The sequence below is a fragment of the Cricetulus griseus genome (genome assembly GCF_003668045.3).
Source record: "Cricetulus griseus strain 17A/GY chromosome 1 unlocalized genomic scaffold, alternate assembly CriGri-PICRH-1.0 chr1_1, whole genome shotgun sequence".
In the NCBI taxonomy this organism is placed as follows: Eukaryota; Metazoa; Chordata; class Mammalia; order Rodentia; family Cricetidae; genus Cricetulus; species Cricetulus griseus.
Genome location: NW_023276807.1, coordinates 156,826,223 through 156,844,485, shown reverse-complemented (window position 1 = coordinate 156,844,485; position 18,263 = coordinate 156,826,223). Strand labels below are relative to the sequence as shown.

Here is an 18,263-nt window from a genome sequence, read left to right as displayed (position 1 = left end):
CTGCTGGATGAGGGCATATAAGTCTGTCATCAATCTCATAATCAGGGGAGGGCATTTGAGGTAGCCTTTCCTCCGTTGCTGAGATAGTTAGCTGGTGTCATCTTTGTAGATCTCCAGACATTTTCCTAGTGCCTGACTTCTCTGTAAACCAAAAGTGTCTCCCTCTATTATATCTCCATTCTTGTTATCGTGTATTCTTCCCGACTCATATTTTCTGCTCACTCATGTCCTCGGCATCCCTCTTCCTCTCTCCTTCTCATTCTCCTAGCTCCTTCCCCCCTCTTCCCGTGCTCCCAATTTGCTTAGCAGATCTTGAGCCTCTCCCCTTCTCCAGGGGACCATGCATGTCTCTCTTAGGGACCTCCATGTTTATTAGCTTCATTGGCAGTGTGGATTGTAGGCTGGTAATCCTTACTCTATGTCTAAAATCTGAATATGAGTGAGTACATACCATATCTGTCTTTTTGCGATTGGTTTACCTCGCTCAGAATGGTTTCTTCTAGATCCATCCATTTTCCTGCAAATTTCAAGATTCCATTGTTTTTTTCCGCTGAGTAGTACTCCATTGTGTAAATGTACCACATTTTCTCTACCCATTCTTCCGTTGAGGGGCATCTAGGCTGCTTCCAATTTCTGGCTATTACAAATAATGCTGGTGTGATCATAGTTGAACAGATGTCCTTGTTGTATGAATGTGCTTCTTTAGGGTATATGCCTAGGAGTAGAATTGCTGGATCTTGTGGTAGACTCATTCCCATTTTCCTGAGGAGTCGCCATACTGATTTCCAAAGTGGCTGTACACATTGGCACTCCCACCAGCAGTGGCGGAGTGTTCCCCTTTCTCCACATCCTCTCCAACATGAACTGTCATTGGTGTTTTTGATTTTAGCCATTCTGATAGGAGTAAGATGGTATCTCAGAGTTGTTTTGATTTGCATTTCCCTGATGGCTAAGAATGTTGAACACTTTCTTATGTGTCTTTCATCCATTTTAGATTCCTCTATTGAGAATTGTCTATTTAGTTCTTTACCCCACTTTTTCATATAGTTGGCTTTTAAAACATTCTTTTTGCCAGGCATGGTGACACACAGCATGTGAGGCAGAGGCAAGCGAATGGATTGATCTCCGAGAGTTCAAAAGCAGCCTAGTCTACAAAGCAAGTTCCACGACAGCCAGGACAGTTACACAGAGAAACCCTGTCTTGGAAAAAAAAACAATGAAAATAAGAAAAAACAAGACAGGACAGTGGTGGCTCACGCCTTTAGTCCCAGCACTCGGGAGGCAGAGGCAGGTGGATCTCTGTGAGTTCGAGACCAGCCTGGTCTATAAGAGTTAGTTTTGGGACAGCCTCCAAAGCCACAGAGAAACCCTGTCTCAAAAAACCAATAATAATAATAATAATAATAATAATAATAATAATAATAATAATAATAAAAGAATGAAAAAAAAGACAAAAACATTCTTTTATGAATTACCCATTAATGAGATTTGTTCCTACTCAGTAGAGTGTGCATATTGCGTATTTCTCCCAGTTTCTTGTGTTGTTTTCAAAAAGCTAACCGACAAGAGTATGTTAAAATTTAAAACTTTCTGTTGTTGAAAATGTCTGATATACCTGGAATGGTTGTATATACCTTTAATCCTAGTGTTCTCAGAAGGCAGAAACAGGTGGATCTCTGTGAGTTCCATACCACCTTGGTCTTACAGGCCAGCCAGGGCTAGATAGGGAGACCTTGTCTCAAGAGAAGATAAAGTCAGATAACTGCAGTGAGAAGAATGCTCTAAGTCTCTGTCACTCTGCTTAAATAATTACAGACTCCCAGCTAGCCTCATTGGTTCATGCCATTACTCACCTCTACATTTATTATTTCAAAGCAAAAAAAATACATACATACAAGATATATATAATATCTCTACCTACAGGTTGTTTTGTTTTGTTTTGAGACAGTTTCATGTATCCCAGGCTACCTTTTTTTTTTTCCAACTTTCTTTATTTGAATTAGAAACAGGATTGTTTTACATGACAATCCCAGTTCCCTTCTCCCGCCCATCCTCCCCTACCCCCCCCCAACTAAAACCTTATCTGTTACATATCTTTTCTGCTCCCCCTGGATGGTGAGGCCTTCCACAAGGTGTCATCAGAGTCTTTCTTATCCTTTGGGATAGAGCCTAGTCCCACCCCCATGTGTCTTGGCTCAGGGAGTATTCCTCTGTATGGAATGGGCTCCCAAAGTCCACACTAGGGATAAATACTGGGCTTCTACAGGAGGTCATATAGATTTCTGAAGTTTCCTCACAGAAACCCATGTTCCTGGGGTCTGGATCAGTCCCATGTTAGTATTCCAGCTATCAGACTGGGGAGCAAGAATTCCCAGATGTTCAGGTCAGCTGTTTCTGTGTGTTTCACCAGCCTGGTCTGGACCTCTGTGCTCTTCACTGGTCCTTCTCTGCATCTGGGTTTCAGTTCAGATCGGTGATTAGTTATGGGTGTCTGCTTCTACTTCCACCAGCTGCTGGATGAAGGCTTATAAGTCAGTCATCAATCTCATAATCAGGGGAGCTCAGGCTACCTTTTAACTTGGTATCTAGACAAGGGTGACCTTGAAACTTCTGACCCTTCTGCCTCCACCACCTGAGTGCTGACACATTTGCCACTACACCCAGCTCATTTACAAATATGTTACCAAAATACATCCATTTCATGATGTATTTCTGTGCTTTCCCAGATAGCTTTCTCTGACACACACACACACACACACACACACACACAAGTCCAACTCATTTATCTTATTATAGCAGATAAAAAATAAATTCTGAATGTCTCTTTCTTCCTCAAATGCTTGTTGAACCCAAGCTATCTAACTTGCTAGCAGGTACTCTACCACCAAACCACATCTCCAGCCCCTGCTTTTGTGCCGATGACAAAGGATGTTTCTCCTCAATTTGTCCTTACTAGGAGCTGCCCAGTTTCTAATTGCTTAAGAGAGTCTGTCTGGGCACCTGCTGCATAAAAAATGCTGAGTTTATCTTAGTGCTACCCAGTGTGTATCTGAACTTGGAGTTATGCAAAGGAATGACATTTATACAATTAGCAGACTTCCCACTGGTGCCCTTAGTCCCAACTTAGTCCTCTTTCCATGACGACACTGCTCGTAGGCTGGCTGTTTAAATGATTTTTGCAGGGCTACTGGATACTGATGGGTAAACACAAATCTACAAAACAGGGAAGAACATAACCTCACACTTAGCTCTTTGATGATATTTATATGGTCCCCAGGCAGTGGACACTGAGAACCTTTGTTGTCCACAGTCCATGCTACTGTGGGTTGTTGGCAGGCACAGACATGAGCGAGTTGCCAGCTTCTACATGGAAGAAGAAGGCATGTGACAAAGACTAAATAAAAGTAGGTGCTCCAAACAGGGCATGGCAGCACACGCCTGTAATCCCCTACTCTGGAGGTAGGAAAGCATGGGTATCAGGAGAGAAGATGGCACAGTGGGTAAAATGCTTGCAGCTTCAAACATGAGACCCAAGTTCAGATTATTATTACCTGAGCAAAAGCCAAGCCTGCTGGGATGCCCCCTCTACTCCCAGCACCTGGGGTGGGAGCCTGGGATCAGAGTTAGGCTGTCGCCTAAATAGCAAGCTCCCCTACACATATTTGAGTATACACACACACACACACACACACACACACACACACACACACACACACACACTCACACACACAGTGATTTGAGTTTCAGACATCAAAGGTGGCCACAGAATATTTTAGTGTGTGCTTGTCATAGCCTAGCAACTCCACAGCCAAAACAAACACAGCTCAAAACTCACTCACTACCATAAATATCAACGGATTTGTTCAGCACCTCTGACTTCCTCACCACACACTGTCTTAACTCCTGGCTGTCCGGTTTCCATCTATTTTTGTAAAAATCTCTTGAAGGCTACCAGCCAAGTCGTAGACATTCTCTCAGTTTGGGCCCAGGGTGTCCTGCCTTCAGTGTGTGTGGCTGCCAGCCATACTTTTCTTTATGCTGTCTGGCTCCAATAGCTTAAGTTGGTGTTGGCTGCTTCTGTCTTACTTCTGTGTAGTCTGACCCATCTTTGCCATGGTGGCTGCCTTGCGGCCGTTAGTAGTACCCTCTGATGGTGGTGGCAGCCATCCATGCTGTCTCTCAGCACTCTGTCTCCTCTCAGCTTCAGCTCTCTTGCTCTCAAATCTGTGTTTTAAGTCTAACTCCATTCCTGACCCCCAGATCCACATCTCTGGCTCCTTACCGTCCACACCGGCTCTGTCTCCCTTGGACTTTTCTGCCATACCTGGCTTCCCTTAGAAAGTGTGTGGGTGTGGGTGAGGCCCTAATCTCTATCCCTTGTTCAGACCTTTTCCTCTCCTCTCCCTCCTCCTCTTCTTTTTGTTTTGTTAGACTTTTGAAGAGAGGTTTATTTATTTATTTTGCTTTTTTCGAGACAGGATTTCTCTGTGGCGTTGGAGGCTGTCCTGGCACTAGCTCTTGTAGACCAGGCTGGTCTAGAACTCACGTAGATCCACCTGCCTCTGTCTCCCAAGTGCTGGGACTAAAGGCGGGTGCCACCACCGCCCAGCACGAGAGGTTTATTATTTATTGATTTTTTTTTTTTTTTTTTTTTTGTGTGTGTGTGTGTGTGTGTGTGTGTGTGTCTGGTTTGTGCCTTGAGTGTATGCACATGTGTGTGGGTGAGGCCTGAAGAGGGCAACCAGTCTTTTAGAATGCAGTTATAGCTGGTTCTGAGCTGCTTGATGTGGGTGCTGGGAACTGAACCCCAGTTTTCTGCAAGAGCAGGAAGTGCTTTTAACCACTGAGCCACCAGGTATCATTAATAAGGGTGTCCCCTGGGGAGCAGGGTGGGATTGTCACACTGTTGCCCAGGCAACCTCTGACAGCTCCATGTAATCTTTTTCATGAGAAATTGGATATTTGGGTTTTGATGTGAAACATCTAATTTTTACGTGTCATGTTTCTTTTCTAAGCCCTTTTAAGTAGAACCCTTGCATGTTGGGTGGAGCCTGAAGCCCGCCCATTTGCAACTCCTGCTTTCTAAAAACTCTTCTGAGACCATACATATTCCTTCACACCTTGACTTTTGATCCCCCCCATATTCCGTTATGTGGACCCCAATGCCCCCTTCCTTTCATTGGCCCATATCCCAGTTCCGTCTCTAATTCAAAGCCTGCTTCAGAATGTGCTTGGCTTTTCAGAAGAAGTAAAGGCAACAAATGGGAAAAGCCAAACTCAGAAATGGTTGACAGGTGGTCTGGATACCCAGTCCTGGGAGGTCAGCCAAGGCAGGGATCACAGTTTCAATAGACAAGTCCAGAGCACAGGGAGTCTGCGCATAGGAGGTTCTGTAATTTAGGTCAAGGAGCTGGAGTGAGTGTTTGGTACAAGCTGCTAAAGAGAATGAAACTCCATCACAAAACGCCTGCAGTGAAAAATAAAGTGATCCAGCCGAACTGGGTACTGTTACCTGGGTAATTATAGTCTCAGCACTCAGGAGACTGAAGCCGGAGGATCAGGAGTTCAAGGCCATCCTGAATGCCCACTGAATTCAAGCCAGTTAGGCGTCCATAAGACTCTCCCTCCTATTCTCCTCTTCCCCAGAATATTTAGGTTGTGAAGGGAGAGAAAAAAGGGAAAGCAATAGGGTTTTGTTTTTTGTTTTATTGTATTTATTTATTTTTAAAGTCAGGTCTCACACTGTAGCCTAGGCTTCCCTGGAACTCACTGGGTAGCCCAGGCTGCCTCACATTCTTAGCAATACTCAGCCTCGCCCATTTTGTCAACTGATATATCTCCCTGGTGATTGTCTACATTTGTAGGATTCCAGCAGTATCTATAACGCAGATACTGTCTGGTGCAGGTTCCCAGCTCTCATCTTAAGGGAAGAAAAGACAGTTTATTCTAGTACCATTCTGAGTGACCATGGCCTGGGAACATGGATTTAGGTTATCCCTAATTCTGTGTTCCAACACAGAAGCAGTTTCATAAAGTTTTATAGTTTTACAGAACAAAGAAATTCATAAATCAAGGCAAGTTAAAATACACTCGTGGCTACATTAGAGGCAGTTATAGCAAGGTGGTGGAGAGGCTTTTCTATAGGCCTAAGATGCTATCTGATGACATTTTCAGTTTTGGGGTTGGTGGAAGCCAGTGAGTCTGCTAGATCAATGAATTCCAAAAGTTTTACCCTATTAGTGTTAGTTCTTATACAAAAGTGGACAAGGAATGGCTGTCTCTAGGCCATAAAGCTAGCCCAAGATATGGTAGCTTTTGGACATGCAACATTCCAATCTCCCCATAAAATAGAATAGAACTTCTAATCAGCCAGTCAGTCTGTGGAGACACAGCTTCTTTTTGAGGTTTTCCCATCTCAGGGTACAACCCAGGCATCAGTAAGTGTGTGTGTGTGTGTGTGTGTGTGTGTGTGTGTGTGTGTGTGTGTGTGTGTGTGTGTGATTTTAGTGTGCTCCCCAGGTCTGGAACCACCACATCCCACCTACAATACTGAGCAGTATTCATAGAGACCAGTGAGTAGCAGGTGGAAGTCAGGGAGGCCACCGGGCCTAGGGTCTTGGTATTTTAACCAGATCTTTCCAGCTGGCAGTGAACATTTGTGCTTATCCCATGTGCATCTCCAGTCGAGTGGCTCAGATGATACAGTAGCCAGACTTCCAATATTGGTTTTGGCTTTTGTTTAGCTTTTCTCAAAGTATAAAGTTCAGGGACTTTTATCACATTTATTCGGTTGTGCTGCTTCTGTGTTCACGGTCAGTTTCAGAACTCTTCCTCCTCCTCCTCTTTTTTTTTTTTTTTATGGAACGCTTCATGAATTTGCTTGTCATCCTCACGCAGGGGCCATGCTAATCTTCTCTGTATCTTTCCAGTTTTAGTATATGTGCTGCCGAAGCGAGCACCTCCTTCTTTTCTTCAGTTGACTCCAAAAGAAGCTTCAGGCTGGGCCTGGTGATGCATGTATTTAGTTCTAGTACTAGCCTGGCATTGGTGGCGCACACCTTTAATCCCAGCACTCGGGAGGCAGAGGCAGGCGGATCTCTGTGAGTTCGAGGCCAGCCTGGTCTCCAGAGCGAGTGCCAAGGTAGGCTCCAAAGCTACACAGAGAAACCCAGTCTTGAAAAACCAAAAAAAAAAAAAAAATTCTAGTACTCAGGAAGCAGAGACAGGTGGTTGGTTCTCTGTGAGTTCAAGGACAGAGCAGGCTATGTAGCAAGTAAAACCCTATTTCAAAATATAAAAGTAGAAGCAACCGCAACTCCAGGGATGATGGGTGTGTGGCACAGTTGATGGAGTGCCTAGTGTGTGTATAGGTTTGATCCCTAACACATACACAGAGGATAAATAAATAGTAAATCAGAAGATTTCAAAAGCTCTGTCTGCTTCAGATAGCAGTCTTGCTAGACCTGCCCCATCCAGTCTAAGCCACCACAGATCTACTATAGATTTTCCTATTTTGCATTCTACTGGCATTGTCTTCTTACAAACCTGACATCCAGCCCAGGGCCTCCTGCTTGCTAGACTAGTACTCTATTACCTAGCTGAGCCAGCTGCATTCTCAGCCCCCAATGTTGATTTTCAGCCCAAACACTAAATGATGCAGGACTCAAGGTGACCTTTGTGATTTTTTTTTTTTTTTTTTTTTTTTTTTTTTTTTTTTTTTTTTGGTTTTTCGAGACAAGGTTTCTCTGTGGCTTTGGAGGCTCTCCTGGAACTAGCTCTCGTAGACAAGGCTGGTCTCGAACTCACAGAGATCCACCTGCCTCTGCCTCCCGAGTGCTGGGATTAAAGGCGTGCGCCACCATCGCCCGGCGACCTTTGTGATTTTTATGTAGTTGTTTGCTTGTTTTGGGGCAGGGTTGGTCTCTTTGAGACAGGGTCTCATTGTGTAGTCCTGGCTGTCCTGGAATTCTTGGAACTCAGAGATCTGCCTGTCGCTTGCACAGTCCTGGGATTAAAAGTGTGTGCCACCATGGCTAGTTTTATGTAGTTTTTCCTTCTATTGAAGTCTAAAATGTGGACAGAAAAAAGCATAAGACATATTAATGAAACTTTGCAAACTGAGCCTGCCATGTAAACAACACCCAGATCTAAAGACCCTAACCCTAGCAGCACCAGGGAAGCTCTTGTGTGCCCAGCTCCTTCCAGAATCATAGACTGCTATTTTACTTTAGCATTTATACCAATGGTATTCTAAAGTATGTCTCTCTCTCTCTCTCTCTCTCTCTCTCTCTCTCACCTACTCTCTGTCTCTCTCTCTCTCTGTCTCTCTCTCTCTCTGTCTCTCTCTCTCTCTCTCTCTCTCTCTCTCTGTGTGTGTGTCTCTGTCTCTGTTTCTTTCTCACACACATCTCATTACGTAACCCCAGCCCTCAGCTGCTATAACTCTATGCAGATCAGGCCAGCCTTGAACTCACAGAGATCCTCCATGAGAACTCACAAAGAGCCTCTGGCTCCATGCCCTAGTGCTGTCTTCTTTTGTGTCTGGCTGCTTTTACTCAACATCATGAGATGTGTCTATATTCTTACCCATAGCTATCATGATTTTTTTTTTGATGTTATTAATTCTACTAGAAATATATTCCAAATGAAAATGAAAAGTGAAAAATGGAGGACAAAGCATGCAAAATTAAACCCGAACTTTTTTTTTAATATTTTATTTTTATTTATTATGTATCCAACATTCTGCTTCCATGTATATCTGCACACTAGAAGAGGGCACCAGATCTCATAATGGGTGGTTGTAAGCCACCATGTGGTTGCTGGGAATTGAACTCAGGACCTCTGGAAGAACAGTCAGTGTTCTTAACCTCTGAGCCATCTCTCCAGCCCCCAAACCCAAACTTCTTAAAAGAGAATGACAGTATAAAGTTCGTAATGATTTGCTAAGAGTCACAAGTTACAACCAGCGCCCAGCTAGAAGAGTTATATCACTCACTTGAGTCTTTCTGGGGTTGTTTTATTGTAACAATGTCTTTGTGAACAGTTTATGATTTTTTCAGCCTTTTTTCCTTTACATATAATATTCAGTATTCAGTAAATGAACCGTTTTAGTTTTTTTCGCCTAAGAATATTTAACACTAAATGTATAGCTAGAGGTGAACTGGTATTTTGACATCTACAAGAAAATGGAAGAATCAATTTTATGGGTTGTTTATATCAATAGTTACCACCAGATGTTCAAAAATGCCATCTGATGTCCTCCCAGATTTCCAAGCTGTTTCTTCTTTCTGAAGAACTGTTATTCTCAAACAGCAAGTAAAATGCTTCCTTACTTGGACAGAGTACATTTTCTCAGACATTCACATTTGGTTTTGTGGAGGACAAGTGCTAGGGAGGTTTTGTGAGTCAGACCTTGGCTAATCTATTTGAATATACAGGGGACTTAGGGAGACTGTAGCAGTGTCAAGGGTTACAGGTACTGTGCTGTACCCTCTTCCCCAAAGTAAATCTTAGGGGTGTGAGGTCAGTCTTGATGCCAGAGGAATTGGAGTCCCTTCTTGGGGTTGTCTCATTCATTAATAAAAGAATTTAAAAATGGACTCAAAGAAAAACTTGAGGACAGTTTTACTAGAGTTCAATAGAAAAAACCCAGGTCATCGGGCTTATACAGCAGACATTTTGCCTTCTGACCCATCCCACCAGCCCTTTAACCATCTTTGCTAATAAGTCCTTTAAAAATCTCTCTACTTCTGTGAATTCTAGGATAGCCAGGGCTACACAAGTGAAACCCTGTCTTAAAAACAGAACAAAACCACCACCAACAAAAATCTCTCTACTTCGTGTAGAAAAGCTCCACGCTGTTGTAACCGGTCTTTGTGGAGCTTCAGTTGGATCTGGCTTGCCTGGTTTGTACATGAGAAGGGGTGTGTGTGGATTGGGAAACTGCAGGTAAAGATGCTAAGAAAAAGATAAAGACACAGGATAGAGTTGAGAGGGCAATCTAGAGAATACTGGATGCCCCAAGTTTATTCTTCAACATTCTTAAATACCCCAACAAAAAGGGGGAACATGGCAAAAGACTTCTTTATCAAAATACAAGGAAGAAACAGACCTTCTTCCTTAATTCTCTAACATTTGGTAACCACAACTTAGACTAAATTTCTTGTTACCTAGCTTTGAGGGTTAAAAGTAACCATGCCATAGACCAAGTCTTTTGTTATTTAGATAAGACATCCAGGACCAATACCAAATATCCTACAGTAGGCATGCCTTAGACCTTTAGGTCCATGACTTTAACCTTGGAAGAGTAAGGATAGTTTTGAACTCTCTGACCTTAAGCCAAGATGAAGCAGAACCATCTCTCTGGGCCCTGACACACCCCCATTTTCTTTTTCCTCATTTACTTAAGGCACTGGAAGTCTTTTGGGTCAATATAGTTTTTCATTAATTAAAAGGGAAAACAAAGCAGGGAGGTGGTGGTGCACACACCTTAAGTCCCAGCACTTGGGAGGCAATGGCAGAGGCAGGTGGTCAGCCTGGTCTACAGAGCAAATTCCAGGATAGCCAGGGCTACACAGAGAAATCCTATCTCAAAAAAAAAAAAAAAAAAAAAAAAAAAGGAAAACCACACCCTGCAAATCATTGCTTCTAACAGTATCAGCATGTTTTACCCAAGTAACAAGCAATCTGTTACTTTCGGTTCTGTTTCCCTTTTCAGGTCACCACCACAAGAGTGGGTAATTTGGGGTCATGTTTCTGGAGTTAGGGTGAGGCCTCATTGGATCACTAAAGCCTGGCTACATAGAGGAGAGTGATGGGAGTTCCTGTCAGTGTTGGGCAGATGCCACGTCATATACAGCCAGATAAGGTGAGTCAGCAAGGCAGAGGTCAGAGTGGCTATCTGGATAGACTAGACGTTTAGAAAGCCAGGCATATAGTCTGATGAGAAAGGTAGGGCCCATCTTGATTCAGAGGGGGCTTCTTGCCTTAACCCCACGTCTCCTCCATGCTTCTGCTGAGATAAGTGTTCTGCAGCCATGGAACCCCAGCCCAGCTCAGCTACTATACAATAAGGAAGCAGTTACCCTGGAAACATGGTGGGAGATGGGGCTGATGCTGACCCTGAACAAGGGCTGCTTGGTTGTGTTCCTCTCTGAGCTGTCTTGGAGATAGAAAGAAGCGGTGCTGTCACCATCAGTGGCTAATCTCTGTGTACAGGTGTTTTTCCAGTCAGAAGATTCACCGTGAGTCCACTATCTTTTCAGTCTCCTGCCCTGTATTTTTCATGCAGTTTGTTTCCTACTGTCTTAAACTGCTTTACAGAGCGGTTACTTAAAGAGATGAATAAATTTGACTCTACTTAAAACATATGCCATGTTTTCTCTACTCTGCCCCCCAAACCAAGTATTTAACTGCAAAACGTAATCAGGAATAGACAGGTGGGGCTAGGACGCCGGTCCAGCCATCTTTATGCATACTATGTGTATGCAGTCTGACTTTATGTAGTACTGTGTTGGGGGTCCTTTGATAATGGTTTCCTTTTTCCATGTGTTCTTTCTCCCAATCCCCTTTTCCTTTCTTGCCCCTCCCAAGATTCTTGCTTTGTACCCAAGCTACTCCTGGACAGGGCTCAAGTGATCCTCCTGCCTCAGCCTCTTGAATACTAGGAGACACATACTCATGTCTGGCTTATGTTGTTCTTACATGGGAATCATACATGTAACTTGAACTTTACTAGGAACCTGGGTTTAAAAGCATGCACTACCACTGCCTTGAGGCCCTGTTTTAAAAAAACAAAACTAAAAAGAAAAAAGTTATCTCATGTAATTATTTGAGATGGAAACAAAAATGCCACAGAATATTCTTAAATATTTAAATTTAGAACTTTACTACACACACACACACACACACACACACACACACACACCCCTCAAATACAGAGATTTTTATTTTTATTTTTGAAGGGATAAATTCATCTTACCTTCTAAAGTTCTCCCTATAGGTTTGACTAATATTATCTAATCCCCCCTCCCCAGGACATATTTTATCTGGATGATTGTATTTTTGTGTTTCTTATCAATTAGATGTACAGGTTGGTTTCTCATTAAGTTTTATTAGTCCCTTGATTTACATTTAGTCCCTTGATTTACATTTGTGGTAAAAAATGTGCAAATATGTAGCTTGTACTTAGGTTATAGCTTAATTTTCTAGTTTATTTGATTGCCTAAGTTAACCTGCCTAACCATTATAGTTATATAGTTATATAACCTGCCAACTTATATAGTTAAGGGAAATAAATACGAGCTTGTTATTCCTTCTCTCATACATTTATACTATCTGAAAGTGTATTTATTATATGTACGTACTTAGATATAACTCATTCTACCTGCCAAATAGTATCATTTTTTAATTGATTGGTTACACTGTGTATATGTGTGTGTAACATAATGTAATGGGGCGTGGGGTCAAACTTAAAGCCTTTCATATAGCAAGGCAGGTGCTCTGCTACTGAGCTCTGTTCCTAGCCCCAATAATTATTTGTGTTTTCTGTTTGTAGCAGCATGTAGCATTGCACAGAATAGGTAAAACCAGGGCCCTTGCAGAATTTACTGGAGAGGCCCACAATGGATCTAATGCCAGTGTGCATGCAGGACTTGGACCGATGAATCCTAAGAAGACGATCATGGCCATTCCTTACCCTGTTCTTCAGCTCACAGCACTTTCAGCTTCTTACCATTTATCATTTAGTGGGATCTTCCCATTGTGGGCCTGTTAACCACCGAGCCAGCCCTTGTGGTTGAAATTCTTTTTTTATATTAGAGATAGGGTCTCTATGTAGCCCAGGCTGGTCTCTAACTCATGATTTCCTTCCTCATCCTTCTGAGTTCTGGGATTACAGTCATTTGCCATCATACCAGCTATAGCTACATAGTTCTCAACTTGTTCTTTTCCTTACCAGTCTTTGCTCAGACTCTCTTCGGGGGTGGGGGGTGGGGTGGGGGAGTGGGGGGATGGAGGGTTGGGGGGAAGAGTGTTTCGAGACAGGTTTCTCTGTGGCTTTGGAGGCTGTCCTGGGACTAGCTCTTGTAGACCAGGCTGGTCTCAAACTCACAGAGATCCGCCTGCCCCTGCCTCCCGAGTGTTGGGATTAAAGTCGTGCACCAGCAATGCCCAACCATCTTGCACTCTTTTCCCTCTTTGAAAGGATAAACTAGGCACCCCAAACAAGGCACAGCAGTAGGTGTAGGTATAAGGAGTCTGTGCATGCATCTGTATTCATTACTTTTCTGTGGCTCTGCTAAAACACCGTGACCACATGCAGGCTCTAGAAGGAGTTTATTCTGGCTGGCAGTTCCAGGGGCATTGGAGTCTGTCATGATTGGGAGTCCTGTAAGCAGGCATGGAGGCAGGGTTAGGAAGCTGAGAGACATGTCTTCAGAAGCAGAGTCAGCAAACTAGAAGGCTGTGAACTCTCAAAGCCCTCCCCAGTGCCTGTTTAACCCAGCAAGACTGCGCATCCCCATAATGTCTTCAAACTGCCCCATCAACTGGGTAAGTGTTCAAATGTGCCACCTATGAGGGACATTTCTCATTCAAACAGACACAGTCAAGAGTATAAACCCAAACCAGACGATTATTATTAATTAATAAGGAAAAACGGCATAGTAATTTTTGTGGGAATCACCAGATACAATTTACTGATTTTTTTTTCTCCCAGACTTTTGACAAAGTTTCACATCAGAGATCTTGCAGTGGTAAATTGGGAATGTTAAGTAGAGCTGAGATGGCATGAGAGAAACGGCAGGAAGAAAGGTAGCATTAACAGGTTCAGGATACTATTAGGTAAGCTAATAATAGGCCTTGGTGTAAGGAATTACAATTTAGTATTGGCTTTAGGGGGTTTCTGGAATGCCATCTGGTATGTAGCTGTTAAAGATCTGGCTTTTTGTGGGTAGTGGTGGCGCACGCTGTTAAACCCAGCACTGGGAAGGTAGAGTCAGGCAGATCTCTGAGTTGGAGGCCATCCTGATCTACAGAGCAAGTTTCAGGACAGGGCTATACAGAGAAGCCCTATCTGGAAAAACAAAACAAAACGGATCTGGCTTTTATGAGAGAGATGAACTGTAACGGAATTAAGTGGAGGTATCACAACCAAGTACAAAACATCTTCAGTATGCTGAGCTATGGTGGTAACAGAAACAGTGATGTATTTAATCTAGAGTAAACAAAGGTAGAGGGAACAGAAACTTACTAACATTGGGTATGTGCTATGATAAAAGCGTGAAATCAAGGGTGACTCAGTTTTGTGGCCTGAGCCACTTCACTAGGTATCATTCACACCGACTGGCATGGTCCATAATGACAGTGGTTGCTTCATGGTGATTTTAAAAGGCAGAGAGATTAACTAGGCAGTTACTACATCGTGGAAAGATGAAATAGGCCTGATCCTGGGGTAAGACTACCAGAATGCAGAGGTATTCAGAGAACAGACTAGAGAGACATGTAGGAAAAAAAAAAAAAAAAGCTAACTACTTATGGGAATTGGTTAGAGTAATTTACTAAAGTTGAAGATAGCTGGATCTTTTTTTTTTTTTTTTTTTTTTTTTTAAATCAGTAACCAATTATTGGTGTGTCTTAATGGCAGGGGTTGCCTGAGGCTTGCTTTTGTGTAGGCCTAGAGCTAAACTGAGATTTTTTTTTTTTTTATGCTTTGAAGGATTATAAAAGAAGGGGAGATGAAGACAGTAGCTGAAGTTTGCCACAGTAGTGATAAAGTAGTTTCCTAGAGCAGCAGTGGAAGAATCCCCTGGATACGTGTGAGAAATGCAAATTCTCAGGCCTCTCCACACACCTGCAGAGTCAGAAACGCCCTGCTGCTGGAAGGCATTTTAACAAGCCCAGATATGATTCAGATGAACATTAAGGCCAGAGACCCACTCTCAAGAAACTTCTATCTTTATTCCAGGTTTCAGGATAAAGAATACTTATAAAAACACTGCATGGAGCCCAGCATGGTATCTTCACCTTTAATCCCAGAACCTGGGAGGCAGAGGCAGGTTGGCTAGTTGATCCCTGAATCTGTGGCCAGAGAGTGAGTTACAGGACAGCCAGGGCTTCACAGAGGTTGTCTTTAAGCATCAAAAACAAAACAAACTAACAAAAAGCACTGGATGTGGCTAGAAACAATTGAGATATTTTGTTTGTTTGTTTGTTTGTTTGGTTTTTCCAGACAGGGTTTCTCTGTGTAGCTTTGGAGCCTATACTGGCACTTGCTCTGGAGACCAGGCTGGCCTTAAACTCACAGAGATCTGCTTGCCTCTGCCTCCCCAGGGCTAGGATTAAAGGTGTGAGCCACCAATGCCCGGCTAACAATTGAGATTTTAACAGTCAAACAATAGCAGCATTCTGTAGTTTACATTTAAGGATAAGGGCTATGAATGCAGACTGCTTCTGTAGAAATTAATCATTTGTTCATTTATGATTGAAACAGTCTCCTTAAGTAGCTGGCCTGGAACTTGCTTTGTAGACTAGGTTGGTCTAGAACCTGTGGTGATCCTCCTGCCCAGGATTCCCAGGTACTGGAATTATATGTGTGTCCCTCCATGCCTAGCAGAGATGAGTAATAGGTGTGTGTCCTTGGGTAAATAGATCTCTTAAACCTTATGTTCCTCATTTGTAAAATGAGCATTCAAATAGATAACTACTTTAGGTTTTTTGTGAGACATAAGTGATTTCAATAAATAATCAGAGGAGTTCGTGGTCTATAAATAGTGTACTTAAAGAGTAATTTGCATATGTAATGCATTAAGGAAAACCATCTCACATTCATTTAATTAATGATGGTGTGCCCATATATTTGCATATAAAGTTATTAAGCAATCCAAAGTAAACCAGTGAAGATTTTGGAGGCTCAAATATCAGCATTGCCTTTTGTGACCCTTTTTTACTTTTAGGGAATACATTTTAGGACTGTGAGGGAAAACTGATGATGTATTTATGCCTTTATCATTATTGGTTCATGTTTCTATTCTCCTCAAATTTCCCTTTTGTGCCTTATTGCCATTTCATATTTTCATTCCCAATTTCTTCAGCTACCTTTTTTTTTAATTTATTTTTTTTATGTGCATTGTTGTTTTGCCTACAGTTTTTTTGTCTGATCTTGGAGTTACAGACAGTTGTGAGCTGCCATGTGGGTGCTGGGAGTTGAACTCGGGTCCTCTGGAAGAACAGTCAGTGCTGTTAACTGCTGAGCCCAACCAAAAAGGGGAACATGGCAAGAGACTTATTTATCAAGATACAAGGAAGAAACAGACCTTCTTCTTTAATACTCCAAACATTTGGTAACCACACCTTAGACTAGTAACCATACCTCAGAGCAAGTCTCTTATTTGGATACGACTAAGACCAAACATCCTACAGTAGCCATGCTTTAGACCTTTAGGTCCTATGACTTTAACCTTGGAAGTGTAAGGACAGTTTTGAACTCTGACCTTTAAGATGAAGCGGAGCCGTCTCTGTGGGCCCTGTCACAGATCTGTATGTGGCATATTAACATCTTGTCTACAAAGGTTTGTTTTTTCCAAGGTCTATGAGGCAGTGTAGTAGTGTCCACAACTAAGTCCCAGAGGCCTAGATCTGTAATACTGATTTTTTTTTTTTTTTACATTTCAAGCCTTTGAGCCTTCCTTTGTAAATGCTTGATTCTCTTCAAGGATGAAACCACCAAGGCCATACAAAAGACCCGAGTCTTTACAGCCCATGTCGTATTTTTTCCATACTCCACGGCTCAGGACTCTTTTAAACTAGCTGGATGACAATGACTTGAAAAACCTAAAACCTCCATTTCCTAAAAGAGGTTACGAAGCAGTGTAGGTGTGCTCACTGTGCAGAGTTGAGAACTGCATTTTAATGCTCCTCTAAGGCAGCGACCTACAGACATGTTTAGGGACATGACTAAATTCCCTCCCTCTTAGCATGAATAAAGGCGCCAGGAATAGCCTTTTGTAAAAGACACTGCTCAGCGGGGAGCCAGCTTTCTTGTTCGCGCCACCTGAAAGGACCTGGAGGCTTCAGCATCACCGCCAGAGAAAGGCAGCTTCCTTGTGACGTCAAACCAGCGGACTCTGGCCGCGGCTCTCGGCCGGTTCCGGTTCTCTGGCTTTCCGGACGCCCGGGTGCGCGAGCGCGGCGCCGTACTGCGCGTGCTCCGCGGAGGGACGCGAGAAGGTTGGGCCCAGCTCTCCAAAGTGATGCCTGATTGGCTGGCGTTGTTCTGGGGGGTTCCCTAGCCCTTTCGGCAGGGGTAAAACAATAAGAGGGGGCGGCGGCAAAGGGGGCGGGACGTCCGTGTTCTTATAGCTCGTTGCAGCTCTAGGCTCTCGGGAAGAGGTGGCTTTGAGGGTCTCGAGCTCACAGCTTTGCGGATTCCTAAGCCTCGGGCTTATTCGAGGGAGGAGAATCTGCTTCGGCCGATCCCGCGACACTCCTGACCTCCGCGCGACGTGCCCGCCGCCGCTGTTGGTTGGAGGTGTGTACGGGGGCCGAGAGGGACGGTCGGTGTGGTGGTCGGCAGGGGACATTTCGCTCCGCTCCGCGGCTCGCGGCAACCGTCCGGTGTGTGCGCTCGGTGTCTGGGGTGCTGCGGCAGAAACCTCGTTCTCGCCGGCTGCCTACGCCAGCAAGAGTGAGTGAGTGCGTGCCTGCGTGTGTGCGGAGCCAAGCCTTTTCTGCAAGGTGAGCGGGAGGCTGCGTGGGGAGGAAGATGACCCGCGCGCGTGGTGCAGAGGAGGGCAGGTGGGGCTTGCTAGGATGAGATTGCTCGGCGGGACCCTATCCACAGCAGCTCCGGGAGCGCGCCGGCAGTCGCCAAGCCGCGGAGCGGGCCAGTGGGCTTCTCCAGAGGTGATTTGAGGGTGGGAAGCCCACCCGCCTGGCTCCCCGCTTGTTTGCGGCCCTGGTTCCTGGTCCTCGCCCCGCCCGTGGGGGAGGGGAAGGAGGCCGTGTCGGCAAAGGCAGAAGCGACGCAGATGCGAAAGTAGCGGCCTCCGGGCACCATTTCTGTGTCCGGAAACTGAATCCGGGGTTGAAGGTGGCCGCCGCTCCGCTTGCCGGGTACTCGGAGGTTCCCCCTCCCCCCCCCCCATTATCCTGAACATGTTCTGATACTAGGGCTGTAACGAGCGAGAGTCTCCGTCCTTTTTCTGCAGGCGATCTCCAGTTGCCCAGGAATAAAAAAGGCGTTTGAGTGCTTTAGGAATGGGCTT

At 44.1% G+C, this 18,263-nt stretch overlaps 1 protein-coding gene and 1 non-coding gene across 3 annotated transcripts in view; one reads left to right on the top strand and one right to left on the bottom strand.

Moving 5' to 3' along the window:
- Window positions 1–18,263, top strand: part of G3bp2 (G3BP stress granule assembly factor 2) — a 78,371-nt gene that overhangs the window by 34,738 nt on the left and 25,370 nt on the right. The gene's annotated exons all lie outside the window — the stretch shown is intronic.
- LOC113830824 lies at window positions 6,853–6,959 on the bottom strand. Its single transcript, XR_003479739.1, has one exon. It is a non-coding gene; the product is annotated as a U6 spliceosomal RNA (small nuclear RNA).